The following is a 6785-nucleotide window of genomic DNA, read 5'->3' on the forward strand; positions in this document are numbered from 1 at the left end:
GGTGACAGTGCTCACGGTGACAGTGCTCATGGTGATAGTGCTCACAGTGATAGTGCTCACTTTGACAGTGCTCTTGGTGATAGTGTTCATGGTAATATTGCTCATGGTGATAGTGCTCATGGTGATAGTTCGCATGGTGACTGTGCCCATGTTGAAAGTGCCAATGGTGGCAGTGCTCATGGTGACACTGCCCACGGTGACAGTGCTCATGGTGACAGTGTTCATGGTGACAGTGCCCATGGTGACAGTGCTCATGGTGACAGTGCCCACGGTGAAAATCCTCATGGTGACAGTGCTCATGGTGATAGTGCTCACGGTGATAGTGCTCACGCTGACAGTGCCCTTGGTGATAATGCTCATGGTAATAGTGCTCATGGTGACGGTTCGCATGGTGACAGTGCCCATGTTGAAAGTGCCCATGGTGGCAGTGCTCATCGTGACACAGCCCATGGTGACTGTGCTAACGCTGCCGATGTACACGGTTGGAGTTCCCAAGGTGAAATTCCTCATGGTGACACTGCCCATGATGATAGTGTTCGTGGTGACAGTGTCCATGGTGACAGTACCTATGGTGACAGTGTCCGTTGTGATAGTGCTCACGGTGATAGTGCCCACAGTGACAGTGCTAATGTTGACAGTTCCCATGGTGACAGTGCCCATGATGACAGTGCTCGTGGTGAGAGTTCCCACGGAGACAGTGTTCATGGTGACATACCCTTGGTGATAGTTCTCATGGTGATACTGCTCATCATGGCAGTTCGCATGGTGACACCGCGCATGTTGAAAGTGCCCATGGTGACAGTGCTCATGGTTGCACTGCCCATGGTGACTGTGCTCATGCTGGCGGTGTACGTGGTCGGAACTCCGATGGTGAAATTCCTCATGGTAGCACTCCCCATGATGTTAGTGCGCATGGTGACAGTGCCCACGGTGACAATTCTCAGGGTGATAGTGCTCACAGTGATAGTGCTCACGGTGACAGTGCCCTGGGTGAGAGTGCCCATGTTAACAGTGTCCCTGGTGACCGTTCTCATGGTGACAGTGCTCATGATGACAGTGCCCACGGTGGCAGTGCCAATGGTTGCAGTGCTCATGGTGGCAGTATCCGTGCTGGCAGTTCGTAAGAGGACAGTGCTCATGGTGACAGTTCCCATGGTAATAAAGCTCATGATGACAGTGTCCTTTGTGATAGTGCCCATGGTGACCCAGCCCCTGGTGACTGTGCTCATGCTGGCGGTGTACATGGTTGCAGTTTCCATGGTGAAATTACTCATGGTGGTACTGCTCATAATGATAGTGCTCATGGTGATAGTGTCCATGATGACAGTGTCCACGGTTACAGTGCTCATGGTGACACTGCCCATGGTGACAGTGCACACGTTGACAGTGCCCACGATGACAGTGCTCACGGTGATAGTGCTAATGGTGATAGTGCCCATGGTAATAGTGCTCACCATGAAAGTTCCCATGGTGCTATTGCTCATGGTGACAATGCCAATGCTGTTAGTGCTCACGGTGATAGTGCTCATGGTGACAGTTCCCATGGTGACAGAGCCCATGGTGACAGAGCTCATGGTGACAGTGCCCACGGTGACAGTGCTCATGCTGACAGTGCTCACGGTGATTGTGCTCACAGTGATACTGCTCATGGTGAAAGTGCCTTTTGTGATAGTGCTCATGTTGATAGTGCTCATAGTGATAGTGCTCATGGTGACAGTCCGCATGGTGACAGTGCCCATGTTGAAATTGCCCATGGTGACAGTGTTCATGGTGACAATGCCCATGGTGACTGTGCTCATGCTGGCAGTGTACATGGTTGGAGTTCCCATGGTTAAATTCCTCATGGTGGCCCTGCACATGATGATAGTGCTCATGGTGAAAGTGTCCATGGTGACAGTGCCCATGCTGACAGTGCCCATGGTGACATTTCCTATGGTGACAGTGTTCATGGTAAGAGTTACCATGGTGACAGTGCTCATGTTCACAGTGCCCATGGTGACAGTGTCCATGGTGAACAGTGCCCATGGTGAGAGGGCCCATGGTGACTGTGCCCATGGTGACAGTGCTCATGATGAGAGTTCCCATGTTGACAGTGCCCATGGTGACAGTGCCCATGGTGACAGTTCCCATTATGATAGTGCTCCCGGTGACAGTGCCCCTGCTGATAGTGCTCATGGAGATAGTGCTCATGGTGACAGTGCCCTCGGTGACAGTGATCACGGTGATAGTGCTCATGGTGATTGTGCCCATGGTAATAGTGCTCACGGTGACAGTGCCCATGGTGATATTGCTCACGGTGACCCTGTCCATGGTGATAGTACTCACGGTGATGCTGCTCATGGTGACAGTTCCCATGGTGACAGTGCCCATGGTGACAGTGCGCATGGTGACAGTGCCCACGGTGACAGTGCTCAGGGTGATAGTGCTCACAGTGATAGTGCTCATGGTGACAGTGCTCTGGCTGATAGTGCCCATGGTGACAGTGTCCCTGGTGACCGTTCTCATGGTGACAGTGCTCATGATGACAGTGCCCACGTTGGCAGTGCCAATGGTTACAGTGGTCATGGTGGCAGTGTCCGTGCTGGCAGTTCGTAAGAGGACAGTGCTCATGGTGACAGTTCCCATGGTAATAGAGCTCATGATGACAGTGTCCTTTGTGATAGTGCCCATGATGACAGTGCCCATGGTGACACAGCCCTTGGTGACTGTGCTCATGCTGGCCGTGTACATGGTTGGAGTTCCCATTGTGAAATTCCTTACGGGAGTTCTGCCCATGACAGTAGTGCTCATGGTGACGCTGTCCATGTTTACAGTGCCTATGGTGACAGTGCCCACTGTGAGAGTGCTCACGGTGATAATACCCAGAGTGACAGTTCTAATCGTGACAGTGCCCATGGTGACATTGCCCATGATGACAGTGCTCATGGTGACAGTGCCCACGGTGACAGTGCTCATGGTGACCGTGCCCACGGTGACAGTGCTCATGGTGACAGTGCTCATGGTGATAGTGCTCACGGTGACAGTGCCCTTGGTGATAGTGCTCATGGTGATATTGCTCACGGTGACACTGCCCATGGTGATAGTGCTCATGGTGATAGTCCTCATGTTGTCAGTTCCCATGGTTACAGTGCCCATGGTGACTATGCTCATGATGAAAGTTCTCACGGTGATAGTGCTCATGGAGACAGTGCTCATGGTGACAGTTCGCATGGTAGACATGGTGAAGTTCAAAGTGCCCATGGTGACACTGCCCATGGTGACTGAGCTCATGTTGGCGGTGTACATGTTTGGAGTTCCGATGGTGAAATTCCTCATGGTAGCACTGCCCATGATGATAGTGCTCATGGTGACAGTGTCCATGGTGACAGTGCCTATGGTGACAGTGCCCATTGTGATAGTGCTCATGGTGATAGTGCCCAGGGTGACATTGCTCATGGTGACAGTTCCTATGGTGACAGTGCCCATGATGACAGTGCTCATGGAGACAGTGCCCATGGTGACAGTGCCCTTGGTTATAGTGCTCATGGTGACAGATCGCATGGTGACAGTGCCCATGTTGAAAGTGCCCATGGTGACAGTACCCATGGTGACAGTGCCCATGGTTACAGTGCCCATGGTGACATTTCCCATGGTTACAGTGCTCACGGTGAGAGTTCTCATGGTGACAGTGCTTATGGTGACACTGCCCATGGTGACTGTGCACATGGTGACATTTCCCAAGGTGACAGTGTCCATGGTGATAGTGCTCATGGTGATAGTGCTCATGGTAATAGTGATCATGGTGACACTGCCTATGGTGACAGTGCCCATGGTGACACTGCCCATAGTGATATTTGCCATGGTGACAATGCTCATGGTGAGAGTTCCTATGGTGACTGTGCTCATGTTGACAGTGCCCATGGTGACAGTGCCCACGGTGACAGTGCTCAAGGTGATAGTGCTCAACGTGATAGTGCCCATGGTAATAGTGCTGATGGTGACACTGCCCATGTTGATATTGCTCATGGTGACACTGCCCATGGTGATATTGCTCACAGTGATAGTGCTCACGGTGAAAGCGCCCTTGGTGATATTGCTCATGGTGATAGTGCTCATGGTGACAGTTCGCATGGTGACACTACCCCTGTTGAAATTGCCCATGGTGACAGTGCTCATGTTGACACTACCCATGGTGACTGTGCTCACGATGGAAGTGTACATGGTTGGAGTTCCCATGGTACAACTGTTATGGTGGTACTGCCCATGATGATAGTGCTCATGGTGACAGTGTCCACTGTGACAGTGTCCATGGTGACAGTGCCTATTGTGAGAGTGCACATGGTGACAGTTCCCATGGTGACCGTTTCCATGGTGATAATCCTCATGTTGACAGTGCCCACGGTGACAGTGCTCATGGTGAGAGTGCCCCTGGTGACAGTGATCATCTTGACAATGCCCATGGCAACCGTTCCCATGGTGATATTTCCCATGGCGATACTGCTCACCGTGATAGTGCCCATGGTGACAGTTCCCATGGATACAGTGTCCATGGTGACAGTGCTCATAGTGGCACTGCCCATGGTGACTGTGCTCACGCTGGCGGTGTACTTGGTTGGAGTTCCGATGGTGAAATTCCTCATGGTAGCACTGCCAATGATGATAGTGCTCATGGTGACAGTGTCCGTCATGAGAGTGTCCATGGTGACAGTGCTCATTGTGACACTGCCCATGGTGACGGTTCCCATGGTGACAATTCCCATGGTGACAGTGCTCATGTTGACAGTGCACACGGTGACAGTGCCCACGGTGATAGTGCTCACGGTGACAGTGCTCATGGTGATAGTGCTCACGGTGCTAATGCTCACGTTGACAGTGCCCTTGGTGATAGTGTCCATGGTAATATTGCTCATGGAGATAGTGCTCATGGTGATAGTTCGCATGGTGACATTGCCCATGTTGAAAGTGCCCAAGGTGGCAGTGCTCATGGTGACACTGCCAATGGTGACTATGCTCATGCTGGTTGTATACATGGTTGGAGTTCCCATGGTGAAATTCCTTATGGTGGCACTGCCCATGATGATAGTGTTCATGGTGACAGTGTCCACGGTGACAGTGCTCATGGTGACAGTGTTCATGGTGACAGTGCCCTTGGTGATAGTACCTATGGTAATAGTGCTCACAGTGACAGTGCCCATGGTGACAGTGCTCATGGTGACAGTGCCCACTGTGATAGTTCTCATGGTGGCAGTTCGCATGGTGACTGTGGCCATGATGACAGTGCTCATGGTGGCAATGCCCACGATAACAGTGCTCATGGTGACAGTGCTCACGATGACAGTGCCCTTGGTGATAGTACCCATGGTAATAGTGCTCACTGTGACAGTGCCCATGGTGATAGTGCTCATGGTAATAGTGCTCATAGTGACAGTGCCCATGGTGACAGTGCCCAAGGTGACACTGCCCATAGTGACATTTCCCATTGTCGCCGTGCTCATGGTGAGAGTTCCCATGGTGACAGTGCACATGGTGACAGTTCCCATGGTGACACTGCTCATGGTGACAGTGCTCACTGTGGCAGTGCCAATGTTTAAAGTGCTCATGGTGGCAGTGTCCATGGTGGCAGTTCCCAAAGTGACAGTGCTCATGGTGACATTTCCCACGGTAACAGAGCTCATGATGACAGTATCCATGGTGAAAATGTCCGTGTTGAAAGTACCTATGGTGACAGTGCTCATGGTGACAGTGCCCACGGTGACTATGCTCATGGTGACAGTGCTCACAGTGATAGTGCTCATGGTGACAGTTCGCATGGTGACAGGGCCCATGTTGAAAGTGCCCATGGTGACAGTGCTCATGGTGGCACTGCCCATGGTGACTCTGCTCATGCTGGCAGTGTACATGGTTGGAGTTCCCATTCGGAAATTCCTTATGGTGGCAATGCCCATGATGATAGTGCCCATGGTGACAGTGCTCATGATGATACTGCCGACGGTGGCAGTGCTCATGGTGACAGTGCTCACAGTGACAGTGCCCTTGGTGATAGTACCCATGGTTATAGTGCTCATGGTGACAGTGCCAAAGGTGATATTGCTCACGGTGACACTGCTCACCGTGATCGTGCTCATGGTGATACTGCTCACGTTGACAGTGCCCTTGGTGATAGTGCTCATGGTAATACTGCTAATGGTGATAGTGCTCATGGTGATAGTTTGCATGGTGACAGTGCCCATGTTGAAAGTGCCCATGGTGGCAGTGCTCATGGTGACACTGCCCATGGTGACTGTGCTCATGCTGGCAGTGTACATGTTTGGAGTTCCGATGGTGAAATTCCTTATGGTAGCACTGCCCATGATGATAGTGCTCATGGTGACAGTGTCTATGGTGACAGTGCCCATGATGACAGTGCTCATGGTGACAGTGCCCACAGTGACAAGGCTCACGGTGACAGTTCTCACAGTGACAGTGCCATTTGTGATAGTGTTCAGGGTGATAGTGCTCATGGTGACTGTTGGCATGGTGACAGTGCCCATGTGGAGAGTGCCCAAGGTGACAGTGCTCATAGTGGCACTGCCAATGGTGACTGTGCTCATGCTGGCAGTGTACTTGGTTGGAGTTCCAATGGTGAAATTCCTCATGGTAGCACTGCCCATGATGATAGTGCTCATGTTGACCTTGTCCATCGTGAGAGTGCCCATGGTGAGAGTGCTCATGTGGACAGTGCACATGGTGACAGTGCACACGGTGACAGTGCTCATGGTGATAGTGCTCACAGAGATAGTGCTCACTTTGACAGTGCTCTTGGTGAT

This window comes from Balaenoptera ricei, chromosome 16 (genome assembly GCF_028023285.1).
Source record: "Balaenoptera ricei isolate mBalRic1 chromosome 16, mBalRic1.hap2, whole genome shotgun sequence".
NCBI lineage: Eukaryota > Metazoa > Chordata > Mammalia > Artiodactyla > Balaenopteridae > Balaenoptera > Balaenoptera ricei.